This window comes from Diabrotica virgifera, chromosome 10 (genome assembly GCF_917563875.1).
Source record: "Diabrotica virgifera virgifera chromosome 10, PGI_DIABVI_V3a".
Taxonomy (NCBI): Eukaryota; Metazoa; Arthropoda; class Insecta; order Coleoptera; family Chrysomelidae; genus Diabrotica; species Diabrotica virgifera.
In genome coordinates, this window is record NC_065452.1 from 34811349 (window position 1) to 34834004 (window position 22656).

At 35.2% G+C, this 22656-nt stretch overlaps 1 protein-coding gene across 1 annotated transcript in view; it reads right to left on the reverse strand.

Annotated features, from left to right (window-relative positions):
- The window catches only part of LOC114338112 (PAS domain-containing protein cky-1), a 109763-nt gene that overhangs the window by 51760 nt on the left and 35347 nt on the right, over nt 1-22656 (reverse strand). The window lies entirely within an intron of this gene.

Consider the following 22656-nt stretch of genomic DNA (forward strand, 5'->3'; position numbering starts at 1 on the left):
ATGAAAAGAGCGAGTACAAATTTGTATTGGCTTAAATACCTTGGAACGGCTTAAAGAATTGAACAAATTAATTTGACGATAGTTTGGTCGCTTGTAGAAATATAGTACGAGGGAAAAATACCAAGTGGAGCTTGGTGTAGCGTTCAATCGGTTGATTAAAACGTTACAAGGTCGAAAAAAATATCTAGAGCTACAAAAATATGATTATAATGTACAACAATTACCCGATCTACTAGACCAGGGCATTTGGCACAAAATAAATCGATTTTTAAATACAGCACCTAGAAAGTTGCAACTTTTTTGCATTGTGTTCAGGATGATGTGAGAAACAAACTCTACTATAGAAAAATAGGTGGAAATGCATAGTTGTATTTAAAAATTGCATTCAGCAGTGCATAAACATGTCAAAACCATTGTATTAAGGGCCGGATTTTGTTATTTAATTTCAGCAACCCCAAAAACAGCACAAGTAACCTATTTGCATCAATTAAGTGCCGAAAACCCTTGAAACTCCAGAAGATGATGTGCCCAGTGACACTGGACACCAGGCGCTCCGGAGTTCAAAACCCTCCAAGTAACAAAATTCTGGCCCATAATATGCTTATTTTGACATGTTTATGCACTTTAAAATGCAATTATACATTTCCAGCCATTTTTATAGAATAGACATTTTTCTAAAGATAAAACTAAAGTAGAAAACCAAAGTTAGGGATGTTAGACAAGAAGTTGAAAAATTGAAAGGGAGATTTGCCGGACACAATATAAAACAAAAAGAAGACAGATGGAATAAAATTCTTATAAATTGGAGACCGTGGGAATATAAACGAAGCAGAGGAAGGCCCCAACTGAGATGGGCAGATGATATCAAGAAGCACTTGGGCTCTAGGTGGAAAACTGTAGCGACAAACAGAGAAGAATGGAAAGGGATTGGGGAGACCTATGTACAAAGATGGGTCGAAGAAGGCTAATTAGATAGATATACTTTGTTTCTGAAACCTATTGAAGAAACCACCTCTTATAAGTACTTAGGGCATGATATACGCATAGGAAGAGATAATCAAACGTGCGAACTAAGCCGCCGCATAGGACTCACTTGGGTGGCATTCGGAAAGCTGAGCTATGTCCTTAAATCAGAACTACCTATGTGTCTCAAAAGAAAAGTCTTTGATCAGTGTGTGTTGCCAGTACTTACCTATGGTGCAGAAACTTTAACAATAACCAAGAAAGTAAGAAATAAAATTTGTTACCCAAAGAGCCATGGAACGCTCAATGTTAGGCATTTCTCGTCGGGATCGAATTACGAACAGGGAGATAAGACGGAGAACAGGAGTAACGGATGCCATAGAAATAATTATGTCCCTAAAGTGGAACTGGGCTGGACACATAGCTAGAATGTCGGATTACAGATGGACACAGCGAATAATACACTGGAGACCAAGACAAGAAGCATATCGAAGTAGAGGTCGTCTGCCAACCAGATGGTCTGGTGACATCAAACGGATCAACAGAAACTGGATGCAGACAGCACAGGACAGAAATGCATGGAGAAGACTAAGGGAGACCTATATCTAGCAGTGGATAGATCCGGGTTGAATGATGATGATGATGATGACTTTGTTTCTGACATCATCCTAAACACACTACAAAAAGTCTCTAGCTGCCGTATTTAAAAATCGATTTATTCCAGTATTTTAGTGCTACACTCCCTGGTCTATACGGTGTTTTACACAAGCCAAACCTAGATACTTAATAAAGATATGAAGCTATAATTAAAATAGAGGTTAAAAAGGGAATGTGTGGCGAGGACGAAACAATAACTTCTTCTCGTACCACTACAACCTGTCTTGATTGACTGCACAACCTGCGTCCACCAATGACAGTTGAGCCAATAATAATCGCTGGAAGAACGGAGCTCCTTTTTCCAGACCACTTCGTTAGAACTCAGCAGTAAGTCGACACAATTCTAGAACCTATCGTTCGTCCGTTTGCTAGTGCAGTTGGTGAAAACGACCACTTCATGCATGATAATGCTCGTTGACATGTCCCACGCCCAGTGACAGACTGCCTTACCAATGAAGGTATTAATGTGTTGCCTTGGCCAGCACAATTCCCGACCTGAATCCCATCGAGGATGTACCATACTTCACCCACGAATGTGGCTGAAATGTTACTACTCCACATGTGGGTAACATATACACGCCGTTTGATTTCCGAGAGCGTCTGATAGAAGAATGGGCAAACGTATCTCAACAGGATATCGACAATCTCATTTTGTCTATGAACGGCAGATCGCTGCCTAAGAATTACAAGGTTGTATGATACAAAATGATGAAACTTAGAAAAATAACTTTGAATATTTTGACCCTTAGATTTCATATAAAACAAAGTATATTTGCTTTTGCTTTAAACGTAATAGTTAAAAGTCAACTACAAGAGCACATTTAAAAAAGAACAAAGAAAAAATATTTAATTTTTCCCATATTTTTATTGAAAAAATAAAATAACATTAGAACTTTGCAACTCTAACATAAAACGAAAAATGCAAAAACATGGAACATAAGTCTTTGTAACATTATCTTCTGATCAGCAATCTCAGTTTTACTGTTTATGTTTAGATATGTTGGAAAACATGTGAACATAAAAGTATCTGTCTACTTCTGGCATCCACCTGTACATAGATTTCAGAGCTTCCACCTTGTTTTGTGCCAAGGTGATTTAATATCATTTTTGTTTATTGACATGGGTATTTCGTCATTTTCAGTAGTATGTCTCCTTTCAGTTCGTTGTCTTAAATTGGTGATTTTGTATTCACGCTTTGAAAATGGAACTGCAGTATAATTCAGTTTTGATGAATAGGTTGCAAAATCCAGAAAATCTTGCTCTTTCAATTGAAGTATGGTGTAAGGCTTTCTTGTGTTTACTTTCAAAAGGACTCTTACTAACGAAAGTAGAGAAAAGTATTTAGATTTTCTCAAACTGCGTTCAATTACACTGTGAACTGAATCGACCTCTTGTGTGCAGGAATGTCGAATGTCCAGGTACTGAAAACTTCATTTGAATTTTCTTTAAGTTTGTGTTAGTTTTTAAAATATGTACCATGGCAAAACTCATAAATTTATTGCGATTTTACGGAACGCAACTATCGCTCCACAAAGTCAAATCCTCCAATAACGGATAGTCTTCTACAACCCTTTTCAGGATTCTGTATACAGCACTGGCAATATCATTCCCAGCCCGACCATGCATTGTCCCTGACCATATCGCACAATAAACAGTCCAGTTTATCGAAAGGTGGGCTGTCATGTTATATACATTTAGCTTACTTTTATAAAAGAAATTTTTGACGTCTCGTTTTGGACATGTCAATACATTTTGTAAGTCAAAACACAGTACTGCCTTACCATTTTCAATGTCCGTCTTTTTCTCTTCTCTCATTAAAAGTGCAAGTATTTTTCATATTCCTTTTTCTTTTCTCCATTAAGGGTGTTTTCTTTATTCATGCAGTCTATTTCAGCACATAGGTCACATAGATATTTTGGAGGTTTATTAAATGAATAATTGAATTCAGTGCAAAATATTTTCGTTAAACATTAATTTTTACTGGAGTCAAGTCTTTATGAAATCCTCTTACATAGGACCATGTTATACTGAGTTTGGAAAGTTCACTTAAATTTTGCGAAAAACAAAGTCCTATGTTTAACATAGGACTATGTTGTGCTCTTTACATATTTTCACAACATACACCAATGATTTTCGATTAATTTTAGAGCATTGCATGCATATATTTTAGATTTACAAAGTTCTATGGGTGCCTTATGATACATAGAACATTGTTATATTAAAATTGCTGATTTTTTAATTTTGTTACATACACCATTGTAATACTTAGTCAGCGAGATGTAGAGCTGTAATAAACCAGGGCGGATGCCAAATTCTGTATTAATTTGATTTTTTTTATTACGACCATATTTTGTGGTAACCTAGTTTTTGTTTTAATGTACTTCCCGTTGTTTTTGACATTTCCGAAAGGCATTCATGTTATTTTTGACATTTCAACTTTGGTTGTATATTAAATACTACTAATCACTACAAATCGTTTGTTATTTATCCAAAAAAATTAAAGAAAAAATTATGTCGCTTTTTAAAAATATCCCGAGGCTTTTCCGATGTGTTTATGTGCTATTGACTACTGTTTTTGATCATTTGGTCTGTAAAAACAAAGAACTCTTAAAAACGATATCGTTAAAGGCGTTTTTTGTTTTTACCCAATTTTGAAAAAATGTGAAAACATTAAATTATCCACGTCCGTCTGCCCGTCCGTCCGTCTGTCCCTCCGTAAACTCGACTCATCAACTATAAACGTCATTATATCAGGTAGAATGACAAATAAGGTGTCGAATGAAAGCTTATAATGCAAGGATGGTACTAAAAGTGATAAATTTGACCTAGAACTTCCGGTTTTAGAAATGCAATCGGAAGTACTTAAAGTCACCGGAATAGTACAAGTGATATATTATTCGACGCGCCTTTGTAAGACAAGAACAAATATTCACTTCTGGTTTCATGACTGTATGTCCGTCTGTCCGTCCGTCCGCGAATATAACTCCTCCGTCACTATACCAAGTAGAATGACAAATGAGGTGTCCAATGAAAGCTTATAATGGTACTAAAGGTGAGAAATTTGACCTAGGACTTCCGGTTTTAGAAATGCAACTAAAAGTACTGTTTTAAAGTCACCGAAATAGTACAAGCCATATATTATTCGACGCGTCTTAGCAAGGCGAGAACAAATAATATACACTTCCGGTTTCATTACTGCCTGTCCGTCGGTTCGTTCGTCCGCGAATATAACTCCTCCGTTATTAATATAGATAGAATGACAAATGAGGTGTCAAGTGAAAGCTTATAATGGTACTAAAGGTGAGAAATTTGACCTAGGACTTGCGGTTTTAAAAATGCAACTAAAAGTACTGTTCTAAAGTCACCGAAATAGTACAAGCCATATATTATTCGACGCGTCTTAGCAAGGCGAGAACAAATAATATACACTTCCGGTTTCATTACTGCCTGTCCGTCTGTTCGTTCGTCCGTGAATATAACTCCTCCGTTATTAATACAGATAGAATGATAAATGAGGTGTTTAATGAAAGCTTATAACCCAAGCATGGTATTATTCTTCTAAAAGTGTTGACCTTTAGAAGCATCCTCTAGAGATGTTGACGACTACACTGACCCATCTTATTCTATAGGGCTTTTCATCGATTGTCATTTGTTTCGAGCTTCTGTCATGCGTCACATAATATTAATATATCTACGTCATACGTCTTTGGTTTGTATCATTGATATATACCAATAACGTATGACGTAGATATATTAATATTTTGTGACACATGACAGAAGCTCGAAACAAATGACTGTGAATGAAAAGCCCTATATAACAGCAGCTCGAAATAGATCAGTTGACGTTAGACAAGTCCACTTTACCCCTCTTGCCCTCAATCTTGCGTTGTAGAATCAACTGTAGAAGTCAGTAATTATTATTACGCGTAATGTGGCCGAAGTAGCAAATTTTTTGTTCTTTACGGTGTTGATAATTTCTTTGTCTTTTCTTGGCCTCTGGAGAATAGTTATGTTAGTTGTGTGGTGTATATATGAGACCTTCAACAATGTTGAGTCAACATACGTTGGTAGCACCACATTTCAAACGCCTCTAATTGTTTTATGGCACTTTCTGTAAGACTCCAGCTTTCTACTCCGTAGAAAAGGACACTAAAGAGGTAACAAAGATGGCATCAACGGTAAGAAATTTGACATCGGACTTCCTTCCGGTTTTAGAGTTGCAACCGGAAGTACCGTTTTAAAGTCAACGAAATAGTATGAAGGATATATTATTCGACGTGCCTTAGCAAGATAAGAACAAATGTTCGTACTTCTGTACCGGGTGGTCCAATAAGCCGATCTCTCGGCTATATATCAGAAACTATTCATGTTATAACTTTAGGAGAAAAAATTCCTTAGTAAAAGTGGCCAAGAGAAATCGCTGGAAATAACTTTTAAGTTTCTGGGTTAACCGGTAGGGGGCGTAACCTGTGAAGAAAAATTTGAAAACCAGTTTTTTGTGAAATATGCCCAATTATACAAAGTGTTAAATAAGTAAACTAGAAAGAGGCCTAAATTCTGCATAAAGTTGTTCAAGTACTTTTTTTTTATTTTTTCAAATAAAGGGTGGGGGAGAGTGGGAAAGTATTTGTGGATAAATACCTATAACTTTGGTTTGGATCAACCGATTTTAACGAAATTAGTGTCATTAGAAAGAGCGTGGATGAATTAGTTTACATTTACTATAAAATAATTGCATTTAGTTTTAATTGTCATAGGTAGAGGGTACTTTCGAATAGAAACAATTGAAATTTGTTTTTCTTCAAAATGTTTAATGGAAACACCTATTTATTGTAAATTATAATGGAACTGGATTAAATCCGTAACAAAATGGCGCAAACCGCATGTTGATAGCTTTTGTCAAACTCGAGATATGAATAAAAACGCATAAACATAAGTAAGTATAGTATTGACTCATTCTGTATTATAAATTAAATTAAAAAATAAGTCAGTAGGTACTTTCAAATTTTTTTATAGCAGAAGAATCGTAATGTTGATACCTATTTTGACCATTGTTATTTCATACGATTACAAATAGTTTTTTCGAAACTAAGTAGGCTATGACAATGAATTTGACGGAAAGTTCATATTGTTTATTTATTGACAGCAGTCGAAACATTGTTAATAAGTGTTATATTATAACTCGAATTGAAGATTGCACTTTTTCAATAGATATTAAAATTGGTAATATTAGTAATTAATTATCAGTACTAATAATTCGTGATGAGTATATCAAATGCAGAATTGTATGATATGATTGCAGTTTATTTCGAATGTCACCAAAATGCCGCTATTGCCTCACGTATATATTCTGTAAGATATCCTGACAGGAGACATTATGGCAAACAAGTATTTGAAAGAAAGGCAAGAAGATTAAGAGAAACTGGTAGTTTTCATCGTCCTTGTTTTAAACGACGTAGTAGAGGTATGACAGAAGATAATTCAATCAATGTTCTTGCTTTAATTCAACAGAATCCACATAATATAAGTAGTCGGCAAATCTCTATAGAATTAAACATACCCAAAACTACTGTTCTAAGGATTTTAAAACATCACAGGTTGGTTTTTCATATTATAAAGTGAACGTTTAGGTCAAAAACTTTGAATTCCCTTTAAACTTTAGATTTAACTGTTATTTTAATATTCCGATAAAAACGGCAACACGGCGCTTTTATCCTTTTATTATCCGTTTCTTAAAAATATTTATGTACGATTTATCTTGTGAAACAATTTTGAATTTTTCAAGATTTTTTGAGTTTTAGTAAATATAGTGGTTTCTTTTTCACCAATATTTACTGTTCTGTTTTTTAGACTGCATCCTTATCATGTAGTTCTTCACCAAGCTTTACATGAGAGAGATTTTGATGCAAGGCTGGACTACTGCAATTGGATGTTAGGTCTGCTAGAAGAACAACCGCATATCATGTCAAAGATTTTGTGGACAGACGAGGCTACGTTTAATAGCGCGGGTGGTGTTAATCTGCATAATATGCATTATTGGGCTGAAGAAAATCCGCACTGGATACACGAGGTGCAGCTTCAAGGTAGATGGAGTCTTAATGTTTGGTGTGGTATTGTTGATGGAAAGATCGTAGGTCCATATTTCTTTGATAGAACTTTAAATGGAGAAACATATTTGGATTTTCTGGAAAATCAGTTGCCTGTTTTATTGGAAGATATTTCCTTACAAACAAGAAGAGATATGATATTACAACATGACGGGTGTCCTGCGCACTTTTCCAGGCGAGTTCGAGATTATTTGTATGCAAATTATCCAAATAAATGGATTGGAAGGGGAAGTATATTTTCATGGCCAGCTAGATCTCCGGACTTAACATGTCTGGACTTTTATCTGTGGGGAAGATTGAAGGAGTTAGTGTACCAAACTCGACCAAACACGCGAGACGACATGAAACAGCGCATTATAAACGCAATAAATAGTATATCAACAGCTGAGATTGAAGCAGCTGTTTTGTCTACGCGCGAAAGATTAGATCTTTGTGTGGATAACGATGGAAAACAATTTGAACATTTAATTGGACATTAGATTTTAATGATCGAGATATTTGTATGATCTTTCTTTCACATATTTAATTTTAAGTTATAATAAAGGGTGAGTCAATACTTTACTTACTTATGTTTATGCGTTTTTATTCATATCTAGAGTTCGACAAAAGCTATCAACATGCGGTTTGCGTCATTTTGTTACGAATTTAATCCAGTTCTATTATAAATAAATAGATGTTTCCATTAAACATTTTGAAGAAAAACAAATTTTAATTTTTTCTATTCGAAAGTACCCTCTACCCACGACAATTAAAACTAAATGCAATTGTTCTATAGTAGATGTAAATTAAATTATCCACACTCTTTCTAATGACACTAATTTCGTTAAAATCGGTTGATCTAAACCAAAGTTATAGGTATTTATCCACAAATACTTTCCCACTCTCCCCCACCCTTTATTTGAAAAAATAAAAAAAAAGTACTTGAACAACTTTGTGCAGAATTTAGGCCTCTTTCTAGTTTACTTATTTAACACTTTGTATAATTGGGCATATTTCACAAAAAACTGGTTTTCAAATTTTTCTTCACAGGTTACGCCCCCTAGCGGTTAACCCAGAAACTTGAAAGTTATTTCCAGCGATTTCTCTTGGCCACTTTTACTAAGGAATTTTTTCTCCTAAAGTTATAACATGAATAGTTTCTGATATATAGCCGAGAGATCGGCTTGTTGGACCACCCGGTACATAGTCGCAGAAATAATACATGCGACATAATAATCGGAGAGTTTTGAAAAGTCGAGCTTGACTCTTTAGTCCTGGTTTTGAAACCATTTCCGTTTAATCAATTATGACCAAAAGTTTATTAAAAATGACTCAAAATTAGTGAAATCGTATATCAATCGACTCAAAGGTACACGAAGAGATCAAATATCGACTTCCGGTTCTACGTTCGATCATTTTAAGTGAAAACCTATGACTTACGAAGTCCGTATATCTTGATGATATTTTAGTGTTCACCCTATAAGTTCGTACTCTGAGATTGTTTTCACTATCTGCGACAATATGGTCAAAGAGTGGCGCTGTTGGCATTCCAATGAGAGCGCGATTTCCATAACCTTGTCGTCAGTCCGGATTTCGCATTCCCTATTGCCTATGCCTATTCAATTCCCGGGCTGGTGCTGTTGTTCATTCTCCTGCAAGTAGGCGTCATAACATACACTACTACTAGATACTACCACGATTGCGCCTCCACTTATTTTACATATCACGTGTGTAATGATATACTGGGTGGTTTCGAACAATTTAGATAAGAAATTGATGTATGGCTGGTTTCATTAAAATACATGTTCTTAACAGCAATTCCTAATCATTCCGTAAGCCTAGTAATGGCAAGCAATTGTGTCGATTTACGGTACCATTTACAAAATAAGAATATTTATCCGAAATACAAATATTGAAAAATTTTTGCAATAGTAGGTATCTATTTATTTTGTCAGTCATAAACTCACAAATAATAATTATAGAGTCATCACTCTACTCAATATGGCTAATAAAGTGTTGTCCAACGTATTGTAAAAAATACTTCCCCCCTACGCGGAAGAAATAGTAGGAGGATATCAGTGCGGTTTCCGTCCTAATAAATCAACAATGGACCAGATATTTACAGTGAGGCAGATCCTTGAAAATACCTTAGAGTTCGGCGTCGACACCCACCACATATTCGTGGACTTCAAAGCCGCGTACGACTCAGTTAATAGAGGTAAACTTCTACTTGCTATGGTAGAATTTCAAATACTGCTTCATCTTGTCCAATTAACTGAACTTGCACTCACAGGAGTAGAGAGCATGGTAAAAATCCAAAACGATTTCTCAAGACCCTTCCATTGCAAAAATGGACTAAGACAGGGTCGACCATCGTGTCCCTTATTTAACCTGGCATTAGAAAAAATAATTTGAGAGTCCCAGATTAATGTGAATGGTACTATCTTTAACAAATCAGTACAAATTGTCGGATACGCAGATGACATACCTAGACATGATAGGTAGGTCCACAGAATCTCTGACTGAAGCATTTCGGTCGTTAAGAGCATCTGCACAGAGAATGGGACTAAATATAAATTTTCAAAAAACCAAATTAGTCCAGAAAGCCACTGCGCATCCGCTACGAAAAATATTCTGATTCGGATTTTTGCACAATCTTACTCAAAAAGGACACTTTTAACAATGTTGCCAGGTCCAAAAGTGGGTCAAAAATTTTTTAAACGTTTTTTTCCCTAAAAGTATTTTTTTTGCATCGAACAAAGTTTTTTTAGATTTTTTGAATCATTTCAAACAGAAAAGATCTTTAGTGACTTTTCTCTAAACTTGATAGTTTTTGACATACGTATAAGCGACTAAAAATTTAAAAATTGCGAAATCGGCCATTTTTAACCCTCATAAACTATGTGAAAAACTGAAAATTTCAATGTTGCCAAGGTAGGTAGATATTCTTTAAACATCTATTAATGAAATACCGAAGAGTTTTTTGCAATATAATATCGAAAACCCCTTTGTTTTTTAATTGCTAATCAAGCATGCGCGACACTATTTTCAACTGTTGCATGTATATGTAATATGCGTAAATACATATGTGCTGAAAAATATTCTGATTCAATATTTTTTCACCATCTTGCTTTAAAAGGTTCCCTATTAACAAATTTGCATGTTGCCAAAGTCAAAAATGGGTCAAAAAATGTTTTAAACAATTTTTTTAAACAATGTTTTCCGATTACATCTACATGCAACGGTTGAAAATAGTGTCGTGCCCACTTGATTAGCAATTAAAAATGGGTTTTCGATATTGCATTGCAAAAAGCTCTTCGGGATTTCATCAATCGATGCTTATAGAATATCTACGTACCTTGGTCACATTGAAATTTTCGGTTTTTCACATAGTTTTTGAGGGTTAAAAATGGCCGATTTTTAACCCTCTTGAAATAGAAAAATCACTTGAGACCTTTTCTATTTGGAATAATCCAAAAAACCTAAAAAAAATTTGTCCGATGCAAAAAAATTAGTTTTAGGAAAAAACAAATACTTAAAACGTTTAAAAAATTTTTTGACTGCCTTTTGATTCTGGCAACATGAAAATTTGTTAAAAGAAGACCTTTTCAAGCAAGATGGTGAAAAAAAATTGAATCAGAATATTTTTCCGCACATATATTTACGCATATTACATACATGCAACGGTTGAAAATAGTGTCGCGCCCGCTTGATTAGCAATTAAAAAACAAAGGGGTTTTCGATATTGTACTTATTGCAAAAAACTTTTCGTGATTCCCTCAATCGATGTTTAAAGAATATCCACCTACCTTGGCAACATTGAAATTTTCAGTTTTTCACATAGTTTTTGAAGGTTAAAAATGGCCGATTACCCATATTTTAAATTTTTAGTCGCTTATATGTCAAAAACTATCAACTTTAGAGAAAAGTCACTAAAGACCTTTTCTGTTTGAAATGATCCAAAAAATCTAAAAAAACTTTGTTCGGTGCAAAAAAAGATAATTTTAGGAAAAAAACAAAAAAAAAAACGTTTAAAAAATTTTTGACTCACTTTTGCACCTGGCAACATGCAAATTTGTTAAAAGGGGGTCCTTTTTCAGTAAGATTGTGCAAAAAATCCGAATCAGAATATTTTTCCTAGCGGATGCGCAGTGGCTTTCTGGACTAAATATATGTGTCGCGCTAGGTCAAGCAACCCGACACCTACAAGAATAATAATTACACTAGTTTACAATTTGCGACTGGAATGCAATATACTGTTTTTTGTTAATTTTTGCTCTCTGAATATGATTATGATGATAAAAAGTTCCTAACACGTAAGATTTTTGAGTTATGATTTAAAAAAAAAATGAGTTACGATTTTTTAGTTATGAATATTTTACTAAATTTTTTTTTAAAACAGTCATTTGTAATATATCGGCGAGTGATGTTATCAAATTAACATTTTTTCTAAAAATTGTGCATAATTTGACAACACTGCGATATCTAATGTCTACGAATAACACATTAACATTTAAATAAGGAATAAACCAAAGGTAATCCTTAATCAGTAAACCTACCCATTTAAACTTATATAGTTCTAAACCGTTTTAACGACTGTTACTTCTGCATGACAAAAGTGTCTGTGTTTTCAAGGAAAAGCAAGCATAAAATTGAATATCCAGATATTATCTCAGCAATAAAGCCGGTTTTCCATGGAGAACATTTACCAGTTCCAGGATCCACGGCAAATTGGGAGGAAGATTTGGAAATGTATGGCGATAAAAGTAAACCCGATGATGTATCAGAAAAGAATGATTCTTATTTTCACGAAAGCGACGAAAAGCACCTTATTGCATCCAACAAGCCGAATTACATGATTTAGTTCGAGACCTTCACTTGTCCAAAGACATGCTTAACTCTAGGTTCTAGATTACAATAATGGATTTTTTTAAAATCGAATTTACCAGCCAGTAACACTTATAATATTTAAGAACCGTAACCAGGAGCTATCCTAGTTTTTTACTATGCAGGATAAAATGTGTGTTCGTGTTAATCCACATAATGTTATGGGGAAATTGGGATATGCACAAAATTGTGTACAAAAGACTTATGAAGACTTATGAACTTATGTGTAGGTATATAAGTATATAGTATAAAAGAATTTTTATAATAAACAGCAATATCTGATGCATTCTATAACTCAAAATCTAACATTTCACCTAACAAGACAATGTACGCGTGTACCCCTGCGCAGAAATGCACGGCACCTTTAGAAGAAGATAACTCAAAATCTATACGTGGTGGAAAATTTTAGTGTTTGAATTCGCATTCAGGGCGCTTTAAACTCCACGGTACAGTCATTTTAACATCTGTCGCAAATTTTTTTATTTATTTGTTGACTAGTGTTATTGACTACCTAAACTGCAAGGTGTCGACACCTTCATATACTCAGACATAGGCTCGCTGCTAACTAAAGATAACAATGTCAGTGAAGAAATTAAAAGAAGAATAGTGCTCGCCAATAAGTGTTACTATGGCTTAAGAAGACAGACGGCCTCAAAAAAACCTAGAAAAATTAAATTGACCGTTTAAAAAACACTAATAAGACAAGACCAGTGCTAACATATGGTTCAGAAACTTGGCCACTTACACAGAATGACCAAGAACTGCTCAAACTTTTTGAGCGAAAAATTCTAAGATGAATATATGAAGGCATAAAAGAACAAGGTTTGTGGCGTAGGCGTTACAACTTTGAGTTGTATAGAAGTTTTGGAGAACATGACGTTGTAAAATTCATTAGGGAGCACGCCTTAGATCAGGAGTGGCCAAACTTTCTTAACAGTGTGCCACTATCTGTTTATGAAAAGTTAGTCGTGCCACCAATAATATTCCAACAAAAAATTCAATAGGTAGGTGGAATTTGTATGAAATAACAAAAAATATATGTAGCCACAATAGTATATTATTCCACGAGCATGTAATGATGGCTATTACTCACGATGATGAAGTTTGCGACACGAGCGAAAGCGAGTGTCGTAATTCATCAGAATGAGTAATAGCCATTACATGCGAGTAGAATACTATACTTTTTCTACGACTTTTTTTTATTTTAAATAGTAAAAAAATATAATTATCAACTACTCGAGATTGTTTATTAATTTATTACTAGTAGTGTAGTACATGTTTATGGTTGATGTGGTTAATGTGGCTTGTGAATCTGAATTTTCTTAATTAAATCTTGAATGTTGGGGTAAATTTTTGTTACAGCTAATAAAATTAGATTTTTTAAATGATTATTGGTTAATTTTGAACGATATTGTGATTTAATAACATTCATAATTGAAAACATTTCTTCACAAACATACGTCGAACCAAAACGACAACAATACCGCAAAGCAAAATTGTGAAGATATGGAAAATCAGCTGTGGAAACGTATTTCCAAAATTCAATATAATTTGAATTACTTGTACTTAAATTCACGAATCACGATATCGTCCTCATATTTACGTTTTGAAGTTGATGGCTTACTCGTGGTCATTTCGAAAACAATTGTTTTAAAAGGAAATAAACTGTAAAAACACTATCTCACAAGGCAAACAGACTTGAAGCGTCTCGCACAAAAGTTGAGAATCAACTGAGTAGAGAATAACGTGAACGTGTCTAGCGCGAGGCAGTGGCGTACAATAAAAGAGTGGCGTAGAGAAGTTAATTTTTTTTCCTCGCGTACCACTTCTAAGACACCGCCGTGCCACACCGTGGCACGCGTGCCGTGGTTTGGCCACCCCTGCCTTAGATGGATAAGGCATGTAATCAGGCGAGAGGAAGATGCCGTAGTCAGAAAAGTTTTTGACCGAAGAGGACAAAGAGCAAGAGGAAGACCGAGACTTAGGTACCAAGACAACGTAGAAGACTATTTAAAATCTATTGGAGTTAAAACATGAATCAGAGTTGCCAGAGACAGGGATGAATGGAGGATTGTTCTGAAGAAGGCTTTGGTTGTGATCTATAAAGAACTGTGATGCTACTGATCATGACAAGACTCAGATAAGCTCTCATCCCGTTAAAATAATGCTGCCAGATAATAATGATAACTAAAGTAGGAAAAACTAACAGTGAAATAACTCATTACACTTAATCTCGAATTATGGCGCTCTGATATCGGTATGTGAGGCAAGGTATGACACTTTCAACACCCATTAATGATTAAAGAAATGATTTCAGGAAATCGCAACAAACCAATCGGGATATTAACAAATGCAGATGGTACCACTATAACTGAAACACAAGACAAATTACGTAGATGGAAAGAATACATTGAACACCTATTTTATGATAAAAAAGTAGAACAATTAGAAGTTGACGGAGAAACCACGGGACCAGAAATAATGAAAGAGGAAGTTATTTATGCCATAAAACACACAAAAGGTAGAAAAGCTATAGGACTCGATGAAATACCAATTGAACTATTGAAGATAATTGATGAAGATAATATTGATGTCTTGGTAGACCTTTTTAACTCCATATACAAGACAGCACACATACCCAAAGAATGGCTTCTCTCAACTTTTGTAACGATTCCAAAAATCACAAATGCTAAAGATTGCAGTGACTATCGGACAATGGCATTAATGAGCCACACATTGAAAACCTTTCTTAAAATCATACATAACAGAATCAACGTGAAATTAGAACAAGAAATAGTGATTCACAGATGGGTTTTAGAAAGGGTCTAGGAACTAGAGAAGCATTATTCGGAGTCAATGTTCTGACACAACGATGTCTGGATATGAATCAGGACATATATGCTTGCTTTATAGATTTAAAAAAAGCTTTTGACAGAGTTCAACATGAAAGCTTTAAAGTATTCTTAAGACCAAAAACATAGATAGTAGAGATCTACAAATTATATCGAATCTGTATCAAAATCAGAAAGCAAGAGTAAGAGTCGAAGAAGAACTGACAGAGGAAGTAAGTATACTTAGAGGAGTTCGACAAGGGTGCATACTTTCACCACTCTTATTCAACGTCTACAGTGAAGTGATGTTTCAAGAAGCTTTATTGGATATTGTGGAAGGTATTTTGGTCAACGGAAATAGCATTAATAATATTAGATATGCGGACGATACGGTGATATTTGCAAGTGACAAGGAAGATTTACAGCACATAATACAACATGTATACAACGCATGTGAAAGGTACGGACTGCAAATGAATCTCAAGAAAACGAAATCAATGATATTCTCAAAAAAACCACAAAATGTAGATAACCTGATCATCAATAATACAACGATCGAAAGAGTAACAACATATAAATATTTAGGAACGTGGCTAACCGAAGATAGAGATCAAACAAAAGAAATCAGATCTAGAATAGAAATGGCAATAAACACGTTCATGAAATTGAAGAACTTACTTTGCAACCGTAACCTTAATCTAGAGATCCGCACAAGAATGCTACGTTGTTACGTTTTTTCTACTTTACTATACGGCATGGAAGCGTGGACAATAAAACAGTCTGAAATCAAAAAAATAAACTCCTTTGAGATGTGGTGCTACAGGAGAATCCACAGAATATCGTGGACTGAAAAAGTAACTAATATAGAGGTGTTACAAAGAATGAAGAAAGAATGTTAAGTCATAAAAACTGTTAAAATTAGAAAGATTCAATATCTGGGTCACATAATGAGGGGCGAGAAGTACGTATTACTTAGGTTGATTATGCAAGGGAAGATACAAGGGAAGAGAAACCCAGGACGACGCAAAATATCCTGGCTAAGAAATTTGAGAGAGTGGTTCGGTTGCAGCTCACTAGAATTATTCAGAAGTGCGGCCAATAAAATTAAAATAGCGATGATGATTTCCAACCTCCGATAGGGGAAGGAACCTGAAGAAGAAGATATCGGTATAAACTTGTAATGATTCTAACATCCTGATCATCTATTTCTGTGTCCCGTAATATGTTTGAAAGCCTTCTATGTAAATTCTTTGTCCAAGGGTTCCGCAAAGTCAACCAGACATATGAATACGTCACAGTTGACATCTCAACACCGTTCTAGGAGTGTTTGTAAAGTAAATAATGTCTCTCTAGTGTCCAAGCCTTTTCTAAATCCCAGTTGGGTTCCTGTTATGCTATCGTCTAGTTTTTTTTGGAGACACGTTCATGTACCACTCGCAAGAAGACTTTTACACTGTGTTTCATAAAAATGATTAATTTTCATGAATAACGTTCCATAGCATTTTACTTAAGCCGCGTCCTCACTGGTAAAAATTTGCGCCGAACCAGCTGTTCTTCGCAAATATTTGCGTGCTCGAAGTAAATTGTTCTAATGTGGACGTGTTCCTCGCATAAATCGGTCGCAAGAATTTTCGACTAACACAACGCACACGCTCCATCGGTTATCGGTTTTTGAGCGAAGATCAAAGGATTTGCGTCGCGTACGATTTGCAGTGTGGACGCTTTTTTGGTACAGTGTGTGCGTGTTTTTAACTCACTCTACACAACCCGAGCAAACGCGCACAACGAACGACAAACAAATTTCAGATGGTCGAGCAGTTAAATTTGCGATGCAAATTCTTGCGACGAGCCACAAGTTCAATACGACCGTAAAAATTTACCCGTGAGGACGCAGCTTTTACATGTATTGTGTTGTTTCACTGACAAATGCAAGCCAGTACGTTAAATGACAGAATTTACCGGATCTGGGACGGGAAAATAACAGGACTCAAATTTAATACAGAAATTGCAATATACCAGACAATATGAAATAAATTTATTTCATATTATCATAACTAATATACCCGTTAGTTTCTGATAAAGTATCTAGACAATGATAAGAAAATTGTTGTGATAGAAATAATAAACGAGTACCAAAGCTGCTATTAGCGTATATTTCAAGAACTATAAACCATGTTACATGTCGAGACATTGGTGTGGAAACCTATTGAGCAATAGTTCAATTATTGAAAACCATATCGACATGTTTTATAGATCTCTCGCTGGTGTATCATGTAATTTGTATCTATGAATTTTGTGTCTGGTATTTCAACACCTCTCGATTTCTCGAAGCATGTTTAGTTTATGGATCTGCGGTAATTATTTAATTGGGAGTTTCTGAAATTTAATTGATCTACTAGATTTATACTACAATATTTACTGCAGACATAATTGATCCTGACAGTTGTATAACCGCGAAATAGGTATCACTTCGAAGTCGTGGAAAACTAAAAACCCATATTCGAGTTCCTGTTAGGGCATTTCTAGAAGATTCCAGTAACTTATCAGTTTTTGTAGGATTTATGATAAGGAATTTATTGCTTTTATTGGGAATAAGCCACAATTTTACTTTAAAATAAGTTTATTTTGACGTTTCGATTTCCAAAGTGGAAATCAAAACGTCAAAAAAACATTTTAACCCTTATTCGGGTAACACATTTTACTTACGTAACTGGGCAACTCGGGTCCGTTGGGCCTACCACTGTTCTTGAATGTACTTACTATTCATATTTACCCATATATTTCTAATATTCTTTTTTGATTTTTTATTAAAGTTAAATTTAAAATGTCTTGATTAAAAAAGGTGGTACTATAGTATGCGGTCTACCTCTAGGGTGCGATCTACCTGAAGAATTTCAGTATTTCTGAAAGTTTTGGTTGACTTGATTCAACACATCTCGTATTGCTGCTAATTTGTCGTTCTTTCTTCCTTCAGACCTCGTGTCCTTATCGTCAAATCGAACAAATCTTAGCAAATTTTTGAATCGTTTTAACCCCATGGTAGCTTTAAATATAGTAGGACCATAAAACTTACTCCAAACTATATCTATATTATGGATGTTGGCACTCAGGTGCCCTGCAGTTAGTAGTAGTCCGATAAAGGCATATAGCTCTGTAGAGTCGCCATATTTCCACTTCTCTATCCCCAGGACCTTTTCGGCTTCTTTATTTGTACACTTCACTATTTCGTTCACAACTTTTTCGTCTACAAACCAACAAAAGGAATCAACAGGATCATCTACACTTTGACCCGGGGCTAACATTATTTTGTGCACTTTGCTTTTTATTATGTCGCAGGATCGCATACGTCCTGTCTGTTGTGGTTGACTCTTCCAGTTAATTCCATCCTTAGTTTCAAAAATTACACACTCTGAAATCTGGGAACTTGTAGCTACATTCTTCTTCATTATCACTCAATACTACTTGCTGATCATCCTCTTTATTTGCTTCCGAAAGATGATCCTTAATTCTAGAATCACTTTTAATCTACTTCAGGAGATTCTTCATCATTGGAATCCCATAAATTATTAGCAATATCGTGCAGTTTTGCAGCTGATAATGGTTTTCGGGACATTTTATTCAAACTATCTACTTTCACTGTAATTCAATATAATTTTAGGAGCTTATTTGTCGACACTAACATCGATATCAAACGACTGATAGCGGATTCATTATTTATTTTAAAATATGTGTAGGTACCTACCTAACAAAATTATTGCATTCCAACAATGATTATCAGTTTTTAAAATTCATTTAGAATAGATATAACACCTACTGTAAGTATCTCTTTGATATTCAAAGCAAAGAGATGTTTACATTGTTTGTTACACGTTTAGACTTTATTATTGAATTTTCGGAATCATAAAAGTCGTTTAGATAATCGACAAAAACATTACCTGACTGCCAGATTAACTTCTGTAACAAATATTTAGTTTTTAGGTATAAATACAAATAGGGTCCGACGGGCCCGTGTTGCCCCTTTACGTGACAAAATTCTTTCGACGTAATAATTTCAAAAATGATAATGAATATTTTGAATAGCTCATGACTATGTTGAAGGAAACATACTTCTACATAAATTCAGTGATGCATAAAATTCAATAAATTTTTTTTATCTGAAAAGAATTGGCGTCTCGGGCCCATTGGACCCACCTTGCCTGGATAAGGGTTAAAGTAAAAATGTGGCTTTATGTGGGCATAGATCTTTACACTAGGATAGATCCTCGAAAAAGCGCAAGAGTTTAACATAGATATGTACCATATTTTTGTCGATTTTAAAGCGGCATATGACAGTGTCTTAAAACCAAGTCTTTACAACGCTATGAATGAGTTAGAAATTCCAAAAAAACTCATATGTTTGATAAAAGTAATGGCGAAGATGCTATCATCGGTAAAAATTCAAAACGACTCGTCAACCCCATTTGAAATACATAGGGGGTTAAGGCAGAGAGATACGCTGGCGTGTCAACTTTTTAATGTAGCATTAGAAAAAGTCATACGAGACGCTAATTTAGATAGCAGGGGAACAATTTTTAATAGATCAGTCCAAGTTCTAGTATATGCAGACGACGTGGACTTTATAATAAGAACCAGGGCGAGAACTGCGGAAATCCTAACCGATCTAGTAGCAGCAGAAGAACGAATGGGGTTACATATAAATCAAAATAAAACCAAAATCATGGCGACTAACACAAACAAAAGAGCTGGAAATGTTGACGCAGATCTAATCGTCGATGGCCAAAACTTCGAAGCGGTCAAAGAGTTCATATATCTAGGGACATCGGTTAACCCCAATAATAACACATCTGAGCCTGAGGAAATAAAAAGGCGAATAATAATTGCAATCAGGTGTTATCATGGTCTGTCGAAGTCCTTATCTAACAAACGTCTGTCTCAAAAGGAGATAGAACATTGATAGTCCCCGTTCTCACATATGGATCAGAGGCATGGACGCTAACTAAAACAGATGAATCCGCTTTATCGGTTTTTGAAAGAAAGGTGCTACGCAAGATATTCGGAGCGGTCTGTGAGAACGGAATATGGAGGCGTAGATATAACTTTGAACTGCAGAATATCTACAAGCATACGTTTGGTGGAAAAGATAATATTATCACTCTAATTAAGCGAAACTGCCTGCAGTGGGCAGGAATGTAGCCCGGGCCCCTGAATCGAACATGATAAAAAAGATTCTAACAGCTCAACCCGTGGGAATGAGAAGACGGGGTAGACCAAAGTTGAGGTGGGTGGACGGGGTAACACAAGATGCCGAGAAGATCGGAGTCGGCAACTGGAAAATGCAAGCAAGGGACAGAACATAATGGCGTAAAAATCTTGAGAAGGTCGAGGCCCTCTAAGGGCTGTAGCACCAAGATGATGGTAATGATGATGATGATGTGGGAATAGAAATTAGAACTAGAGTATTGAGATGCTACTACTAGGACTATCGGTTTACAGAGTTCTCCGACGCCTTCCGACTCCTAACCGCCATTCTTCTCTATTTAGCCATAGACCTGGAGGGATTTCTTTTTTCTCTAGTTCTTTTTCAATTCCCTCACTCCAGCTTCTTCTCGGCGTTCCTCTTTTCCTCCTCCCTTGTGGTGGCCACGCCAAAATCTGTTTAGGGATCCTGTAATTTGGCATTCTCTGTACATGGTTGTACCATAATCGTTGTTTTATTTTTATGACATCAGTTATTGTATGTGTGTAGGTATTGAGTTGCTACGTATTCTGTCTCCTTTGAAGAATGAGGAAAATAACATGGACACAATATATAACATATACAGAAACATTAAAAAAAATGAAAACAGAAAAAGAAATACTCAACACTATGAATACTCAACCGACGACCGGTTTCGCTGTCTATACTTTGCACAACATCTTCAGGTCCCGGTTAAAGTAAAATTAAATGTTTCCGGTGTAAGGAATGCATATAGTAGCAGTCAATGTCATACTTTTTCTCTGTACTTTGCTAAAGGGAGGGTTGGTAGTGGGATAGATTTGACTGTAATAAACTAACAAAATATTGGCAGGATCTTGAGGGGAATACGGTGGAAATAGTAAGAAAACACGACATTAAACCGAGAAAACCCAAAAATTGTTAGTTATATATAAAGTGATGTTATTTTTATTATTTGTATAGATTTTATTTATATAGGGTTGCTAGATGTTGGCCAGGATGTTCAAGAACTTATAGATGTAAAATTGGGTGTGCAATTTTTAGACTAGATTGGTCGGATATGCAATAGTTGTGATCTGACTGTGAAAATTTTGATTTATTTGAAAAAAGTTGAAATAGAAAAATTGGTAATTTTCTAAAATTTTAATTAAAAGTGTCAAACAATAAAATCATTAATAGCTAATTGAAAAATTAACTACTAGTACTAGTAGTGTCTTTTCTGATAATTTTTTGTATTCTTTTTTATACGTAACCATAGCTCTCATAGGTATATACTTGTAAAATCTTCTGTTAATTTAACTAATTTATTGTAATCATAATCTTAAAACTAAGGGTAAACCTCTGGACGGGCGACATCCCAATGATATCAGCCAAGACTATGTTGACAATACAGCGTCGAATTAATGGCTGACATCAGGAAAGATGTTCCCCGAAACAGAAGGTTCATTACTGGCATTCAGAATCAGGGTATACCAACCAAAAATTAACAGAAATATATCATCAATGACCCTCCGGTCCAAAACTACAAAAGCCGATATCGATGTGAAGCCCAAGAAACGATTCAACATCTTACTGGGGCTGCCAGGCATTTGCTGCAATTGAATACAAGGAACGGCATGACTCATTAGGAAAGATCTTTCATCAAGCGGTAGCTATCAAACTGGGACTTTTCCAAATGGACCATCTTCCATATTATCAATACGTTCCTGAATGTATGCTTGAGAATGGCAAAGCTATAATACTGGGACCGCACTGTGCTCACAGACCAAACAGTGGTACACAATAGACCAGATCTCGTAATTGTTAATAAATTAACGAGACAAACACACTGAAAAGATTTCCAAGTACAGAGATCAGGAAATTCAAATACGAAGACAATGGAGAATGCAAAGTACCCAGACGATACCTATTATTATGTCTACTATTGGAGTTATTCCGAAGAACTTCCTCGAAAGCATAAAAAAGCTGGGTCTAAATGAACACCTTTATAAGACCATGCAGAAAGCTGTACTACTCG